Here is a 19,437-nt window from a genome sequence, read left to right on the forward strand (position 1 = left end):
CTGTGTTTGTAAGGGCATTGCCAGCTGGCAGGGCAATGTGTGGTACAAGCTGCAGTGGCCTCCTAACCTGAGCCCTGGCACGTATTGGTTTACAAATTAAGCCAGACTCGTGCCTACTCTTCCAGTCTTCGAGCCTCAGGGCAGCATTTGAAAAACCATGCCCTTGATTATTAACTAACTAAAGAAAGCATGTTCTAAGCATGCAGAGCAGTAAACCAACTCCTGCAGATCACAGCAACACCAGGCCTCCAGCCTCATACCTCGAGACTGAGCCTGGCTCTGTGGAAGAGTTCAAACGTTTCCGCCCCCTGACTTAATCCTTTCTGTTGCAGGAATCAAAGGGCATCCACTTAGAAACAAGATAAACTTGATAGCTTTCACGTGGCCAGGTTAGGTCTTTCGACAGTTGGGTATTTGAGATCACGGGAAACGATCCTCTCAGGGTTGTACAGCGCTACAAATGTTGAAGAGAGACGATAACGTACAAAGGCACATTCCTTTAGCGGCAGTCCAGACCCACGGGAACAAAGATTATGTCACAGTGTCTGTCCCTCTTCACGTGTTTCTCACTGGCATCCCTTCATATTACCCGGAAGCTCTTCAACTTTCTCTCAGTTGAGCTGAGAAACGGGCGATAAGAGCTGTCTAAATGCTAAGATGAAACGTGGGTTGTTTTGAGACCGTCTCGCTCATTCCTCTTTGACGTTTCAATGTTCTTGAACTCTCATAATTCATGCTGGTCTGTTCCAGAAGTAGCCACGAGGCCGAGGCCTACTCTTGCTACTTGTTTCAGCAAGAGAAAGGATGTCATAGTCTCACTAACAGTAATCAATGCCTTTTTTAAGTACATTAGGATATTGTGTGGTGTGCAAAGATTGTAATGTAGTACAACATGATCGTTATACAGCTATAGTTCAGTAGATAATTAAATGATGGTTTTGTTATATTGAATTGTGCATTTCTTTAAGTCAAATTTGTGTTCCTTCACTGATTACGCATTATTTCTCTCATTTAAAAATCTGCAGGTGTATGCCCATTACTGACTTCTACTTCAAGAATTCCCCGCACCCGAATGTCTACACGACGTGCAGATGGTACGATAATATGCTTTACTAGTCAAAAATCAATTATTGTTCAATGAAAGAATATAAACCTGTATTGCTGTTGCAATTGTACAGCTCTTCATATTAAAGAGGCACTGAAGTGTTCTTGCAGACAGGTAGATTACTGGTCTGTGGGTGTGCTATGGTTGGAAGAGTGTGTTTCTGTCATGTGTCCTATATGGGTAGTGTTTGAGTTTGTGCACGTAGACTGGAGTTGTGCTCTAATTGTGCCTAGGGTTGGGGCTGAAACGAAAAGAAGCAAGGGCAATGCTTAACTTGTGTATGTGTTTGCCGGTGTTCTACACACAATTCCTAACACTGGGATTTATTTATGAGGGTTTACCACATGACGGCGCTGTCAGACTATTTTTGAGCCGAGAACATAAGTAGTTTGTTTACAAATGTTAACATTTTTAGTGTTGTGATAATTAGTAGTTACCGTTTGTACTCACGTTTGGTAGCCCTGGTGAGGCTAGAGGGTGAAGCAAGCTGCAGTGGCATTCTGTGAAGTGTTTGGTCCCTGTCATTTATATTTTAACACATCAAGTACTGATTAAAGGGTATTGAAAGGTGAGCATTATAGTAAGTGAACAGTTCGGTAAACAGTTGTTTCACCCTTTGCCCAATATGGCAAGTGTTTTATGTCCTCGTTGTGTGTAGAAGAGAATTCACCCCCACGTCACTGCAAGTGTAAACATAGGTATTTGCAACTCTTTCAGGAAATGTATGAGATGTGCCAAAGTCACGCACCCATGGAGAAGCATATGATCTCAGTAGGATTAGCACCTGTTAGATAGAAATGATGGGCCATATTTACCAAATAATTACGCAGCGCAGCAAGCCACCTTGCTGCGCTGTGTGATAGGGAAAGGGCAGGAATGTGTAGTACTTACAATAAATGGTGCATTCCTGTCATTTACCCGCACTGGCGGAAAATGTGTTGCTTAACGCCAACGCAGGCACCCTTGCACTGTGGTGCAAAGTGCCTGTGTTGTAAGCAAGATTGTTTTTGTGCAGGAAGGGAAACAGACCCTTTCACCTTTCCGTGTGATGCAGAATGCAGCGCCCCAGAAAGAGGAAGTAACCAGGAGAAATAAAGATTCTTCTCCTCATTTTGCCTCAACTGGGGAGATGTAACATTTTATACATTCCCAGCTTTACCAATAGTGGTAAATCTGGGAATGCACCAAAATCCATGGGTGGATGAAAGGGGCTGAGTAACGCAACACAGTGATTTGCACTGCACTGTGTTACTCTGATTTGACAAGCCTCAGACGTTGCTTGATAAGTTAAACTTTAGAGTTGCATCACTCTTGCACAAAGGGGCGTGCCGTAAGAGCGACACTACTATCTAAATTGTGTGTGAACCTGCCCTCTCAGAAGTTCATGCTTAAATGTATTAAAGTGAAAACTTGCAATTCCCACAGAAGTGGCAGATGAAAAACTCATGTCAATATACATTGTGCCGGGTGCGCCCAGACGTGGGTCCCAGGCTCACTGTGCCACTGGATTCAAGCTAGCCTGGTTTATATGGGGTGATGCAGCGAAACCAATCCCAGGTGCTTGATCCTGTCCAGGGAAGTCATGGCTTGACAGTTCGGACTGGACAGTCTGGACTGTTCTTATGAGGCACAGTGTCAAGACTGATTTGCATATGGCTGCGTCCAAACTGGGGTAGCATAGTGAGTAAAAGAACGTTGGATTTAACCTAGATCTCTTGACTGAGGGTGAATGTTTGATCTGCTCTACATTACTTCCATCATCTGTTTGCCTTGTTTTCTCACCCTAGGTACGCCGGGTATGCCCAGACGTGGGTCACTGTGTCACTAGATACAACCTAGCCTGGCATATTAGGGTTGATGACCCAAAACCGGTCCCAGGATGCTGGTTTCTGGTCCAGGGAGGAACTGTATTGGCAGTTCCCGCTGGACTGTTCCCATGAAGCCCAGGGTCAAGACTACAAACTGGGGTGGCATGGTGAGCAAAAGAACAATGGATTTAACCCAGATCTGGTGGCTGGGTGTGAATTTTTGATTTGCTCTCTATTCCGTCCATCATCTCAGTGTCTTTAAATATACATTACACAGCAGGTTGCAGAAGATGCACAATGGGGAGAGGGCAACTAATTTGAAGGAAGAGTATGCCATAAGCTGCATTATGTGGTTGTGGGGATGCTCATTGGTGGCAGAATGGCAGCCCTTGTGAATGGGGTACATGCCGTCTATTGCATTATTGCTTGTAGTTTTTATTCAAGAGCAATGGAGCAGCTTTCTATATGTGCAGAGGACAGACGCCATCTCGCTACTCCGCAAATTCACAGGCAACGTCGCCCGCTCACCCGCCCGCCAGAGCCGACCACCGACCGCTACCGCCTCACAGAGACCCCTGACAGCTACTCGATTTCCAGGTGCAGGCGGCGGCGTTCTTTGCTGAAACGTCGGCCGGAACGGCGGGGGTGGCCCGGGAGAGGCGGGAGTCATAGCGAGTTGCCTATGAGCCGTTTCAGCAGCCCCTTGAGGGTTTTAAAACCACAAGAGTAGCGGGAGCGGCCAGACGGAGGCGGGAGCTGGGAGCCGGGAGCCGCACTGAGCTATCCCGTGGGTCATCCGGTGAGTCGGGCTGCCCCCCCTCCGCAAAAAACCTGACAAACTTTCTCGGATTCAGCTGGCCAGCATAGGAGGAGCCGCCAACTGCGCCTTGGAGAATAGGCGAACAGGTGCGTGCAAGGTGAGAGGTGGAGGCTGAAAGCAAGCGCGGCAGCCGTTAGAGGTTGCCTCAAAGTAAGATCCGGGGGTGGACCCAGGAAGGCGGGTTGACTAGGTCCTCCCAGCCTGCGGCCCCCATGTGCTCCGCTTGTTTGCCCACCGTTGCCCGATTGCCACTCGCCACTCGCCACTTGCAGTTTGCAGTTTGCTGCTATTTTCCGTTATTTGCCATTCTCTGCCACTCTTATCATCAGCGGCAAAACCAAAACAGCAGCAAATTAGACAACAAACCTGATAAACCAGCAATAAACCTACAACGCTATTCGCCATAACTCATTACAAACTTACTACAAAAGTGAACAGAGTTAAAAAGCTGACAGCTAACGGCTAACAGAGACACAAGTAACAAAGTAACAAAGAAGGTGAACATTGTTTTATCAACGCAGCCTGTATATCGTCCCACCTCATTATCAATCAAAGGGTCAATCTGCACTGCCCTCTTCGTAGCAGCATGAGGTCGGGGAGACTATGAGGCGAGAACGCCATAGCATCCACATCACAGGGGAAGACAAAGAAGGTTAAGGGGGGTCTCCCATGTATGACCACCAACGGGGTGGCAGAAGAGGTGGGGGAGGAAGTCGAAGGGACAGCCATGGGCAGGCGTAAGAGTCCCACAAACCCACAAAGTTAGCCCAGGAAGTTCAAGGCTTTAGTACAACAGCCCCCGCAACTGACTCTGCAGACCTCGCAAAAAATCCACGGGGCACGCAATATCAATCTGACATTACTGGTTTACTAAGCTCGGATGAAGGAGCAACAGGATCAACAACAAGGACAGCACAACCAGCAGCCCTGCGAGGAATAATGAGGGAAACAATTTGAGAGATGTAACATCACTCCCGGCACATAGTGAACAGGCCCCGCATTTAAAAGCAATCAAAAGGGCATTGATCACGGACTTCCTCAAAGTTTGTCAAAGACTTTCCACTGGGGGTGGGAGCGGGAAGGTACCCCCACTACAAGACTCCAGCTCTAAACAGCTTACAACATAACGCTTACATGGAGGGCACAAATAAGGAAGCCCAACGGTCCGCATCACCACCATACCGGCCAAGGTGTTACAGCAAACACTGCAAAGCCCAGACTACAAAGTCAAGAAGGAATTCTGGGTGCAAGGGGTCCGGCCCTCTCTGGTCAAACGTTTTAAAGATCCAACAAATAGCTAAAGACCTAGAGCAAGTTAAGGGGGAACCATCCATTCAGCCACCACAAACGACCAACATACTGCCAGCGCGCGCCCTAGTACCCTGGGCCCCAGACGCAGCTGATGACTTGGTTTTTCAAGAGCTGAGTTTGCAGAATGTACATCCAATTCTGAATACGTCCACAACTACAACTGAGGAATCCCTTCCGCAGTTTCAGGTGTATCCCCCCCCCGTTGAAAAACCGTGCTTAACGCCACAGGCAAACTCTTACAGTCCAACGTCCAGTCATCCTACGCTGGGCTTGGAAAAAAGCACTGCTCTCTTTCCAACGGACAAGTTGCTGAAGACACCGATGCTATCAAAGATAGTCCGATACCGAAGCTACAGCAACTACATTTAACAGCAATTGAGACTGCAAAACTCGAACGAAGCTCATGCAAGTTATCAGCTCAACACAATTAAGGCCCTGGGAAGGAAGAGAGCACTGACAAAAGACCAGGGTGCGACCAAATGCGTGAGCATCTTATCCAACCACACCACTTAGTCTACTCTGCTATATCACTGATCTCCATTCACAGACACTCTGAATCGCCAGAGAACAGTCAAACAGTTTCCATTTGGCCGCAATTATTAAAGACAATGGAAACCATAGGAGCCGCATTGTCCTACCACGCGGACAAATTGGACACTCAAGTCCACCTGCTCTACCTCCTGGCGTCTCACGTCCAGGGGATTGAAGCTAACCTTCAAGATTTAAATACCATGATTACCAAGGTTCAATTGAATAAGGATCATACATTCTACACTTGCCACTGCTCCAATATAATAGACAAATTGGCCACAGTACCCAGTCTGATGACCCAAATACTGGGGGCTGTTAAGGATTCGTCAAAAGACTCCCCCACGGAAACAACCACAACATCAAGTGATCCAACCGGCAATCAGCATTCTACAGAGGACCCCGGTAGGCTGACAAGGCTGACCATTGCTAGCAGGGGCGAAGAGAGCCTGGAATCTCAAGACTGTCCACACTCAACCCAGCAAAGGAAAACAGGTCGCCAGCAAGCCTAGACGACAACAACCTGGTTAACCGTATAGAGGCAGCCGAGTTAATTCAGGAGCCAATTCCCAACGTCGCGCCAACCGCTACTCACATCAAACAGGCTCTAACGCTTACAAAGAGAGAACGGAAGCGACTAAGGAAAGCCAGAAACGCAAAAGTACGCAACCGAAGGGCCCCTCAAACCTCTCCGGAAAAATCCATCAATAATTCCGTGATCAAGGAAGCTAAACAGCACTCCGAGTGCGTCCCACTCCAAACTAAAACAATGTCAGAGCAAGGGACCACGCTGAGGGATTTTTCACCTACCAAGGCACCCTCAATTTCAAGAGGAGCAACAGGTCACACTACGACAAATCAGAACGCATTAAAGTGTTTAGTAACTTTAAACCTGCGGGACAAAAACCAGATTGTAAGGTACCACTTCAAGAGCCTGGAATCAACATAAACATCAATCAAAGGAAGGAATTGAGCGACAATAATTCATCTAGCCAAGTCCCAGACATCAACAGCCAAGTTATCTTAGTTAATGCCGCAAAGATCAAGGGAGTCAACTGACGAGACACACAGGGCGGCGAATTTCATGTTCCAGTCCCCAATGGACAAGACCTCACCAACAGCGTACAGATGGTACATTCACACACATCAGAGCTAGAGGTTGACCAGGCAGGAACGGCCCCTCCACCTAATGAAGAGAGCAGTTGACCAAAAATCCTAAAGCGGTCCACGTCAAGCAACAAAATTGAGTTTATTCCACAATATTGTTCAAGAGGGTCCTACGATATCCTGAATAAAGGGGCCATTTTAAGACTTCTAGAAGAACTCCCAGGCCTACGTTACTTAAAATCGAGCAACCTTGAATCAATAGAGTTCAAACCAAACCCTCTTCAATTAGGCTCAGACTCGACGATTACAACTTGGACCAATCATACCATCACAGATCAAATCCTGTCTCATAGGGAGGTTTTTGCAGCATGGGACATTGAACTAAAAAAAGTGGAGCCTGCAAGATATCCCAGCCCGCTGCGGAAACAAATCCCAAAAATAAGCCTTTTAAAAAATGCCAAAGGGCCAGCTTTAAGAAGCAGTACCAAAGTGGAAGTGCAGCGACTAAGGCAAATTACAATCACTTTCGCTCACCAAGAGGCAGATATGCCCGAAAGGCCCCAACACGCTATTCGGGCACAATCCCACAGGAACACAGCTTGAATTGATAGCAGACCAACGATGGGGGAAAAGCAGGGCTGCATGATCTGCTCATGGAACATCAATGGCTTAAACACAAAGCTGGAGGAAGACGACTTTATTGAGTTCATAACCCAATTTAAATTACTACTGTTTCAAGAAACATGGCAGACCAAAAACTCGCCTTTAGTGGGATGCAAAGAATTCTTTGTTCCAGCCCAGAAGGAGGGACGTTCCAGCAGGGCCAAAGGGGGCCTATCCATCTTCACATCAACAGATTTCACCTGGTCACCAATTTGCATCGACTTAGACTCTACATGGATGCAATGCATCAAAGTGGAAGTTTCCCCAAACCTGGGCCTCCTGATCGTGAATCTCCACATGCACCCCAGCGGAAAACACAAAGGGAAAAGGATAAAACAACTACTCACCACAATCAAGACACTGAAATCAACCTATCCAAGTGAAAACATGATTATAACAGGAGATTTTAATCTAAACCTAACTTGTGGACAGGAGGGAACCCTCCCCGCTCACATCAAGCCAAGGCAGGGCAATCAATGCAGGCAAAGTGCATTGGGAAGGAAATGTGCCTCTGAATTGGAAGCTCTTCATCTGTACACCCTAAATGGGAGAGGCCATCTGGACAGACCAGCCACCCTAACGAGGGTCTCTAAGAACTCAGGCTCTACCTTAGATTACACCCTGGCTGACCCTGACCTATTCCACTGCATTAGCGATTTCCGGATTCAGGAACGCGTAGAAAGCGATCCACAGACCCTCATCCTGAACATTCAACCTACAAAGTCAGAGAAGGCTGTGCCTTTGTCCTTGAATACACAAATCTTTAACCTAAAACGGCTAAACTGGAACAAAGGAAATCTCTCTATCTTAATGGCATCATGCCACGAATTGCTCCAACTATCTGAAACATCGAGAGACATAGTCAAAACCTGGGAAAACTTCGTAATGGAGATCAATAAGAAACACCAATCCAACAACAGAAGACGCAAACCCATAAGAAAAAGAGGTGGGGAATGGTACACACCGAAACTGCGCCAACTAAAAAGGCAAATAAACGCATTCCTCAGGGCCGAACGCAAAAAAGATCCCCAGCTCTCACAACCCACGCTGAATACAATCGAATCTCTAAAAAAATAACTAAAAAGAGAGATTAATCTGGCCAAGCGAATGCACAGGGAAAAACTAGCGTGCTCCATACTCCATGCAAGCAAATTGCAGAATTCAAAAGATTTTGGGGCAAAAATAAACTTTATGCTAAATGGCAAACATCGCCAGTTTAACTCGGATATGACGGACCAGCTCTGGAGTAGTTACATCGACTTATTATACAATTCCTCGTAATATTCACTTACGGACAATAACGCCGAGCATCTTGTGGAGCTTCCCCGGTCCAGCCCGAGTAAAATGCCAGTCCCAAAAATCATTGGGAATTTACCGACACCAAAGACTACAGGAGACATGGAATTGTTCTCACTAAAGCAGGTCTCAAATACCATAAAATCATTGAGAGCAGACGGAGCGCCCGGTCCAAACGGGCTTCCCAACGCCTTATTTAGTAAAGACCCATCGTTTTGGGCCAGTCAACTACCACCTTTATTTGGTCAGAGTCTAAAGACCGGGAACATTCCCGAATCATGGAGAGGCAGCATTCTGCATCCAATCTATAAATCCGGGTCCCGCTCAGACCCTAACAACTATAGGCTTATAGCCTTAATAGACGTGTAGGCTAAGATCTACGCTTCCAACTTGTTGGTAGAACTGGAATCCTGGGTGAACATTACAGGGATAATTCCCCGGACAGAAACAGGCTTTCGGCCGGGACTGGGCACCTTGACCAATCTATCTGCGCTAACCCTCCTTGTTAACAAAGCTATCTACAATTCCACCCCGCTGTACACTTGTTTCCTGGACCTAAAAGCGGCCTTTGACAAAGTGCCCAGATCCAATCTTTGGGCCAAAATGAAAGCCTGGGGCGTGCCGCCATAGTTGCTGGGAGCAATTATTGAGCTCTATACAGATACTTGGGTCCAAGTGAAAAAAGGAGATGGTCGACGCCTGACAAGGAAATTCCATACAACCAACGGTTTAAAGCAAGGCTGCGTTCTGGCCCCCAGCCTCTTTAACATCTATACCGCGGACCTAGAAAATGACCTAAGCACCATCCAGGGAGACCCACCAAAATTGGCCCACTCCCCTATAACAAGTCTCCAATACGCAGACGACATTGTGCTCCTCTCAAAAAAAAAACATTGGTCTACAACGCTTGATCTCCAAACTGTTGCAGTACCTCTCGAACGCACAACTGACTATAAACCTAAAGAAAACTAACATCATGTGCTTCTGTGGCTCCAGAAAAAAAAAAAACTTTCGTCTGGAAGATAAATTCTACCCCTCTAATCCAGTTAGACCATTATAAATACCTGGGAATCTTAATGGACCACCAATTAAAGTTTAAGCCGCACCTAGAACAGGGGGAATCCAAAGCTAAGCAGCTTCAATTTGCTTTCAAAACTGTTCAAAAGCAATTAAACGGACATTCCACCGGCCACATTCTTAACATCGCAGCCGCCAAATTTCTACCATCACTGAGATACGGCTCTGAACTACTGGCAATCCGGGACGCCACAGCGTTAAATCTCGCCTAATCCAGGCTGTTCAAAACTGTTTTCTCAATCCCGAGACATATATCGCAAGCCCAAATTCGTTTGGAGTTCGGTCTTACTAACCAGCACCGAGCAAGACAAGGAGCACTTGCCAAATATTATTGGCGTATGAGGGAATCAGAAGAGGAATCCCTGGCCCACCTTTGCTGGTTAGAAGTCGAAAAACAGGCTTGGCGTCTGCCCATGACTTATTCCGCCTTCAAACTAATAATCAAGAAAGCAGTCAAACAAACATCACTACTCATGAATAAAGCAGCAGTGGCTGGCAAAAGCCACGCCTGGATCGTTTTGCCGTCATATACCTACCTAAAACCTCAGGATTATTTGAAAGAATGCTTCAGGGACCACTACAAAAGGAAATTAAGCCTTTTAAGGCTGGGTTGCTTCTCATCCAAAGACCTCACTCCCAAATGGCTACGGTTGTGGGCAACTCCCGACTGCCGCCTCTGTGGCAACGGCGCAGAGCCTTTACTGCACCTTATATGCATATGCCCGGCACTTCAAAATCTAATAAAAACGCTTCTTTGATCTCTTCTAAGAGAAGCCCAGGTGAGAACTTGCAGGGCGGCGGTGATAAGATGCCTAAGTGGATCTTGGATAGAACTCTCATGTAAAACCATACCATTTTTGAATCTCGCCGCCATAGACCTGGAAAAAAGGGCAGCATCCAAAGAGGTCTCTGGACAATAGGCCAGGCGTTGGCAGGCCACAGACTTTCCCACTCTCTTCCCCTCTTCTCCAAACGGTTGTCTTTTTGTATCATGAGTTAAAAATAACGAGCCTCTTGTTTGAACTACCATTATTCTTCTATACTTTTTATTTTTTCCCCTTTCATCATGATTTAAAAAAAACGTGTTCCCAGCAAGAACTCACATCATTCGTTTTATTCTTTTCCTTTCAGACCTTTTCCCCGCTAATTTTGTATATTATAATGTTAATTTTTAACTTGATTTAAAGTTGATTTTGTGTTGTTTTTATGATGTAAATACCGCTTGCAAGGTGGTAAGTCCACCCTTTTATGATTTTTTTAAATCAAATAAAGTTATCTCCTAAACTTTCTATATGAACTGACTTTATACGACCAGCTGTATCATATTTGGATCAACCTCCTTATCCCTGGAACATAAAAATGAATAGGCCACACACCAAGCTCTGTAACATCTGTATTCTTCAACATATGAATATGCTCTGAATACATTATATCATAACCTTTTTTAATCACACCTTAATACCTCAGAGCAGATTACCTAGGGCCCGATGTAGGTAATTAGTATTTACCGATTTGTAAATACCGAATTTTACTGATTCGGTATTTACAAATGAGGCCCATAGGAACCAATGGCAATTACCGAATCGGTAAATACCGATTCGGTAAAATTACCGAATTGACAAGGGGGACAGGGTGTCACTTTGACACCCTGTTGTGCCCCTGATTCAGGCTGTGTGCCATGTGACACACATACATGCCCGTAGGGCATGTATGTGTGCCACATGGCACAGGTGTACATGCACAGATGTGCATGTACACAGGATTTCGTTATTTACCATCAAATAGTATTTGATGGTAAATATCGAATTCTGAAGGGTCTGTGACATCACAAATTACCGATTCGGTAAATTTACGGATTCGGTAATTTACAGAATCGGTAAATTTACTGATTCTGTAAATATACCGAATCGGTAATTTTAAGGCCCCCTACATCTGAAATTCTAAATACCGGTCAGTAACGGCCGAAATCGGCCGTTACCGACCGGTATTTGGTGAGCTACATCTGGCCCTTAATTCTCATTTAGAGTCCACCCAGAACTGCGAGGGTCCTAGTGCGTATAATATCAACAACACTATATCTCCCTCTTTGTTATATTAAAATTACAAACATGAGCATCCTCTATGCTCAATGAGACTTTGAGGTGCTCTCACTGATCTTCCAGATCAGGTGGTATGGGGTAGTTTACCTTGGCTGTGCTCTCAGGAGCAGATGAACGTTGAGATAGGTGTTTAAAATGGGATGAGTCCTTTCTGGTGGACTTTCCAGGTTGATGCGCTGTCACCATATTTCCTTTGCATGTCACAACCCTCAAAGGGTGGAGAGCAAACATGGTGTTTGTGTTCTGCTTCCATTTCTGTTTGACCAGCACCCAGTCCCCTCTATGGAAAACTGTTTTTTGGAAGTGTCGGCACTGTTCTGCATATGTTTTCTTTTTGCGCTTCTGGGAAGTAAACATGACATAAACCTTATCAGCAATTAGCGATCAAGCCGATGTCCATTGTGGAAGTTTGATTCTGGTGATGGCTCCCCGAAATAGCAAAGTGACAGGACTCTCTTCAGTTGTGGAATAAGGAGTTGATCCATAGGCTCAAAGGGCTTGACACAAGGCTTGATTAATATTGATTAATATTGATTCCCTCAATTGATGCTCCCTGGATTACCTTCTTGAGGGTGCCTATAAATCTTTCAACAACACCTCTGGCTTGGGGCTTCTGATGCTTGACAATGAGTCGAACAAGAAACTCCTTGAATTCTTTGCTCTTGGAAGGTGGGCCATTATCAGACTTGAGAATAGCGGTGATGCTCCATGCGGCAAAAATGTCATCAAGCTGCTCAATGACTATGGGTTGTCGATGATAAGTCTTCCACAAAAGGAAAACACGAGTATTCATCAATGACTAACATGAGATGATGCCCATTTCCTGGAGGCCCAAATAAATCAACTTCAAATCTATCCTTGGCATGCACAGGAAGGTGAAACATTGTCAGAGGATGCTGCATAACCCTGCGGGATAAACAGTTACAAATCTGGCATGGTTTCAACTGTTTCTCAACTCGTTTATCTAGGTGAAGGAACCACACAGTCTGGTGAGGCTCTCTTGGTGGCTATAATGCCACAATCTCTATCTTTGGCAAATTCAATGACTTGCTGTCTCAGGCTCTAAGGTATGTTGATTCTCGAACCTCTCAACAGGATACTGTCTCGATTGATGGATAACTCATCCTGTACATTTTGGAACTTTTGGAATTCAACATCATCAGCAAAAGGTTGAATGCTTTACTTCCAAGATTGTATCATGATGTGGTCTTTGAGGATGAACATGCCTTTATATGCTTTGGTAGCATTAATAAGCTGTTCAATGGATAGAGCTGATGGTGTGCTGAACCACACCATAAAATTGATATACTCTTCATTCGCATTGGCTGTTGAGCTGTGGGAATGTAGCAGCACTCTTGAAAAGTAATCTACAGGGTTTTGATCTTTTACCGACTTGTGCACAATCTTACATTGTGCTCTTGCAGGAGCATCACTCACCTCTTGATGAGAGAAGGCATCATACCTTTCAGGTTTCCAACAATAGTGAGCAAAGCCTGGTGGCCTGTAATGATATTGAAACATTTCCTACATAGAAATACATGAAAATGTTTGCAGGCCCTAACTTCAGCCAGACTCTCCTTTTCCATCTGAGAATAGGCATGTTCTTGTTCAAACAAGCTTTGGTGGCATAGGCCACAATGTGTCTCTGAGCATTTGGATGTCCATTGTGTTGAGCAAGAATGACCCTCAGCCCCACCAGGCTTGTGTCTACCTTGATCTCAGTTCAGTTCAAATACTGTATTTTGGCCACCTGGGCCATGAAAGTACATACAGTAATAAAAAGACATGATAGATAAAAAATACAGTTTGACAAAAAGCAAAGTCACATTAAAAAAAAACGAAAATTGTACTCTCCGGTAACTGATTTATAGCAAATATTAAAGAAGGTCAAAGGTAAAGGCATACAGTATGTGCAAGAGTGCACACATTTACATGAGGAACACACAAGTGATACAGCAGTGTGATGCCAGAAAAACAGTGCAAACACCACATATAGTGAACACTCTATATGATAGGGTGCCCACTCTAAACTGAAAGTATAACTTCCTGTCCAGTGTGACAGACACCTGGTCCCAAAACAACTCATACCCAAAGGAGGGATTAAAATCTATGAACTCACTTTATAACTTGGAATAGACAGCTTTCTGGGATTCATTGCTTATTGTGATTGCCCAATAGTGCTGTTTCAAAAAGAGCTTGGACTGGAAGTTAGTTGTAGCCGGGTGCAACCACAATTTAGGCAACCCAAAGGAATAAAGCATCTCTTTGATTTAACAGAGCCAGGTGCCTTACTTAAATGGTCGGCTTTTATTACTTTTTGGAGGGCAACAGCATATTAGGCGGGTTTGTGAGTAAACCATAGATACCTCCAATGCAGAAATGGACGCAACCTAATTTTACTTGCCAACCCTCTACACCCAGGTCCATGAGGAGTGGATAGAATGGAGAACTGAAAGGGAGAAAATTTAGATTGCTCAAATTTATTTTTTACCTCTACCCACTGCCTCTGAATTAGAAAAGCCTAAGTTTAGCCCCGTAAAGGGCCGACCCCAATGCCTTTTGTCTTGCAGATTTGCAGTGTGGGTGTGATAGGTTTAATATGGGCAGTACAATATTCTTTGAGTAATGCACACAATACCTGTGAGAAGGTGGTCTGGCATATGCTGTCCACTATTCTAGTGGACACCTTGCACCAGTCCAACTGACCCCATATTGACTGTAGGTTAAAGACAACCTTTATAGAAAGCTATCCTAGTGGTAGCTATGGAGAGCAGCTTTCAGGCTAAGTCTTTGAGGAATGCAAAGCAGCTTGTTTTACCTGTCTATAATCTCTTGAATGACCAAACTCGAGTTACCTCACCCAGCGAGGCGGGGTGCATAGGTGTCTTTTGGAGTCGGGAATCGTTGTGGTTTCCAACTGTGATCTGCTGCTAAATGCTGCTGCCGGTAAAGAGGAAAGTGTCCGGGTGGATCCAAGCCACGATCAAAGATGTAAAAAAACTGAAAGCAGAGGAGAAAGAGTCCAGGTCACAACCAGTAACCAGGAGCACAATAGGCGATGCCCACCGATGTCAGGTGATTTCAGGTGAAGGTAGAACTTGACTCTTCAGCCATGAGGACCAGGAGATGTCGAGGATGACCTGGATCGGGAATCGAGCTGTCCTACGCTGGATGTCAAGTGCTGTGGTGTTGGTGTACTTAAGATTATATGGTCTGGCTGAATCACAGAAGAGCCTCAGTGAATAGATTCTGAAAGCTGCAGAGGGGTCCTGCTCATGCATGGTACCCTCTCACATGAAACCCAGCACCCTACCTTCAGGATTGGTAAGGCCTGCCATGCGGCGACTGATAGGTTTCTATGTGCCATGATTTAAGGTAGATATAGGTAACCTATATCTTAGTAAGGCTTCCCAGGGGTGGCATATACATGCTGCAGCACCTGGTAGGTCTATGGGGTACCTATACCCATATCACCTGGTGTACCATATACTAGGGACTCACAAGGGTATCCCAGTAACCAAACTGGACTGTGCCTATAGTACATGCAATCAAATTAGAGAGGAAGCAGCTAGGCTTGGATCCTGGATATCAGGGGTTTAGCCAGACAAACATCGAAAAACAGCAAAAAGTGGGGGTAACCATAGTGAGCAGGTACTACTCTCCTAGACAACCCCCCTCAAACGCTGGGACATTAATCTAACCTTGACCAGTTGAGTCTTCATGTTCTAAGTGGAAATATCTGCGCCGTCCATCTGCATTGGTATGGTAACTCCAAGTTCTAGATTCCACTGTATAGTCCATCACCTGTAGGGAAATGGACCACCTCAAAGGTTTGGGGTTTTCACCCTACATCTGTTTTATCCATAAGAGGGGCTTATGGTCAGTCTGAACAGTGAAGTGAGTGCCACCCAAGTATGGCCTCAGCTTCTTCAGAGTCTAAACCACAGCAAAGGCCTCCCTCTCAATAGCTGACCAACGTTTCTCTCTGGTGATCAGCCTTCTGCTAATAAAAGCTACTTGCTGGTCCTGACCTTCATTATTCAATTGTGACAGCACAGCCCCTACCCCCAACTCAGATGCATCTGTTTGGACAATGAAATCTCTGGAGTAGTTAGTACTTTGCAGAATTGATGTAGTGCACATGGCCTGCTTCAGGTTATCAAATGCCGTTTGATAGTTAACTGTCCATTGAACTTTCTTTGGCATTCTCTTTGAAGTTAAGCCATTCAGGGGTGTCACAATAGATTCCTACCCCTTGACAACTCTTCTGTAGTACCCAGTCAGGCCCAAAAAAGCTCTGACCCGAGTCTGGGTAGTTGGAGCAACCCAGTCCATGATGGTCTGGATTTTGCTCTGAAATGGTTGAACCTGGCCTCCACCTACAAGGTGGCCCAGGTACACAACCTGACTCTGCCCTGTCGGGCACTTAGTAGCCTTAATAGTTAGGCCTACTTTCTGCAGGGTCTCCAAAACATTTCTCAGGTGGACCAGGTGATCCTCCCAGGTGGAGCTAAAGTCAGCAATATCATCTGAATATGCTGCACTATAGTCTTCCTGGCCAGTTAGGACTTTGTTCATCAACCTTTGAAAAGTTACAGGTGCATTATTCAAACCAAAGGGCATCACCATAAATTGGTAGTGCCCACTAGGGGTAGAAAATGCTGTCTCAGGCTTTGCATCATCAGCTAATCTGATCTGCCAGTAGCTAGCTGTAAAATCAAATGTGCTCAGACACTTGGCTGAGGCCAAGGTATCTATAAGCTCTTCTGCTCTTGGGATTTGATGGGCTACAGACTACATTGAGACCCCTGTAGTCAACACAAAACGTCATCTCTCTCTTACCACCCTGGGTGTGAGGTTTTGGTACCAATCTGAGGGTTCAATAACTCAAATCCAACATCTTCTGGACTTAGTCCTGATACAGTCACTGACATGGTCAGGTTTCCTGTAAATATTATTTTTAACTGTCCCGAGTGTCCACTTCATGAGTGCACCAGGTAATCTGACTAGGCGTCAGTGAGACCAAGTTCCTATACTGATTGATCATCTATCTACAATCAGCTTATTGCTGAGCAGTGAGGCTGCCTGCCAAGGCTGCACAAACAATTGACCCATCATCAGGGATCTGTGAGAGCAGGTCAGGGAGTGGATCATTCTCTTCCTCCTGTCCCTCATCAGTAGCCATGAGCAAGCCCATGCCTGCCCTGCTAACATAAGGTTTCAGTCTGTTCACATGAATGACTCTATGGGAGCTCCTGGGAGTTCCAAGTTCCACCAAATAGGTAACCTCTCCAAAATGTTCAGCAATTGTATGGGATCCACTTAATTTGTCTTGGAGAACTGCTGGGGCTACAGGCTACAACTCCTACACGTTCTGTCCTGGCTGGTAGACAGGCCTTTTGCAATTACTGGCTAGCCTCGATGTTTCTGGTTGCCTTTTTCATATACTCATCCATCCTGGAGCGGAGATCAAGTACATAGTCCACTATGTCCTGTTTAGGGGGTTTGAGAGGTAACTCCCATCCCTCCTTCACCAGACACAAGGGACCTCTTACAAGATGCCCAACAGAAGTTCAAAAGGTCTGTAACCAACGCCCTTCTGAGGAACCTCCCTGTATGCAAATAAATGGCACGGCAGAAGGATGTCTCATCTCCTCCTAAGCTTTTCTGGGAGACCCTTGATCATGCTCTTTAAGGTTTTGTTGCACATTTCAACTAAACCATTGTATTGTGGGTGAATTTGTAATTCACTCCACACTTCTCCACATTACAGTTAAGTAACAAGACAAAGTTTACATCTCTGTCTGATACTACCTCCTTAGGGAAACCCACTCTTGAGAACACTCCCAAGAGGGCTCTTGCCACCACAGGTGCTGTAGTGGTCTTAAGGGGAATTGCGTCTGGGTACCTAGAGGCATGGTCCACCACCACTAAGATAAACCTGTGCCCAGAGGCTGTCTGGGGATCCATGGGACAATCTATATCAATCCCAAGCCTCTCAAAGGGAACCCCCACCACAGGTAGTGGTATCAAGGGGCCTTTGCAGTACCACCTGCCTTACCACTGGCTTGACAGGTGACACAGGAGCGACAAAACTCCTTGGTGTCTTCAAACACATGGGGCCAATGAAAGTGAGGGACAATTCTGCCCTAAGTCTTGTTTTGGCCCAGGTGTCCTGCTAGGGGAATATCATGGGTAGTGTCAATAGGAAGCCCCTGAACTTCAAAGGTATAACCACCCTCTTGGCTGCACCAGGCTTGTGGTCTTTACTCTCTGAGTACAGGAGTCCATCATCCCAATAAATCATATGGGTGCCACTAGAATTCCCTGCAACCTCAGCAGCAGCCTGCTGTCTGAGGGGTTCATGAGAACGGCAGATCAGCTACTCTTGACTCAGATTTGCCCCCTAAAGGCCCCCTGTCCCCAAGAACTCAACCTGATCAGGCTCAAGCTCATCTGGGACAGTTCCTTCTTCAGGAGCACAATCATCTCCCTCAAGAGATTGATCTTCACTCTGAGTCAGAGGGGAAGGCACTGCCTCAACCCTACTGCTTCTTATCTTGGAAGGCACCTGGTCCATTTTTCCAGGAGCCAGGGCCTGGTCAGTTTTAGACATTTTGCCCTGTGACCTAGTCATAGCAAACACATGTGCAGATATCCCTAACATTTCTGCATGGGTCCTGAGCTCCCCTTCAGACCAGGCTGAAGTCTCTAAATCATTGCCAAGCAAGCACTCAACTGGGAGCTCTGCACTTACCACAACTTTCTTGAGGCCAGTTACCCCTCCACAGGAGAAATTAACAAATGCCAGGGCATGGTTGTTCCTGACTAACCTTGGGCGGGGAGCTTCGCTACGCCCACAAAGTGGGCGTAGCGTTTCCTACTTCGCCCTTTGCAAAGTAGGCAAAGTAGGCAACACTACGCCCACTCCTTGGGCGTAGCGAAGTTGCCCACCACCCGTCTCCCTCCCGCCCTCCCGCCCTCCCAAACATACCTAATTTAATTAAATGGGCACAAAAAAATAAATAAAATACGCTTACCTTGTCTGCGGCATCCCGGGGCTCCCTCTGCTCGTTCACGGTGCCGCCTGATAACCAATGCGCATGCGCGGCCCCCCGCGCATGCGCATTGGTTAGTAGACGGCGGCGTGAACGAGCAGTGGGAGCCCGGGACTCCGCAGACAAGGTAAGTGCATTTTATTTATTTTTCTTTGCCAATTTAATTAAATTAGGTATGTAGGGGAGGGGGGGCATAGGGCACGTAGTGGGGCTACGCGAAGTGCGCAGGTGGGCGTAGTTTCTCACCCACTTTGCGTAGCTTCGCGTAGCCCCACTACGCACACTATGCCGAGGGTTAGCCCTGACATTGCTAGCATTGGTCACTTGGTAAAGTTCACCAAGTATGACCTGTTCAGGGTCCAAAAGGTCTTGTGTCACCATTGTGACACTTGCCCCTGTATTTCTGTAGGCCAAAGACTCTTTTCCATTGATTAAAGGCTGCTGTCTATATTTGCCCAGATTACTAGGACTCACAAAGGAGGACATATCCCTGCCTCCATCACAGATCAGCCTGAGTTGGAACTCTGACTAGGCCAGAGTCCATCTCAGAACCCAGGGTAACCCT

The 19,437-nt window shown here is 46.0% G+C and overlaps 1 long non-coding RNA gene across 1 annotated transcript in view; it reads left to right on the plus strand.

The window, feature by feature from the left end:
* Positions 1-19,437, plus strand: part of LOC147727783 (uncharacterized) — a 302,595-nt gene that overhangs the window by 173,092 nt on the left and 110,066 nt on the right. Inside the window, exon 3 of the long non-coding RNA XR_015309512.1 lies at positions 1,026-1,094. This is a non-coding gene — a long non-coding RNA (uncharacterized LOC147727783). The remainder of the gene's footprint in view (positions 1-1,025; positions 1,095-19,437) is intronic.

Source organism: Lissotriton vulgaris, chromosome 3_1 (genome assembly GCF_964263255.1).
Source record: "Lissotriton vulgaris chromosome 3_1, aLisVul1.2, whole genome shotgun sequence".
Classification (NCBI taxonomy): Eukaryota; Metazoa; Chordata; class Amphibia; order Caudata; family Salamandridae; genus Lissotriton; species Lissotriton vulgaris.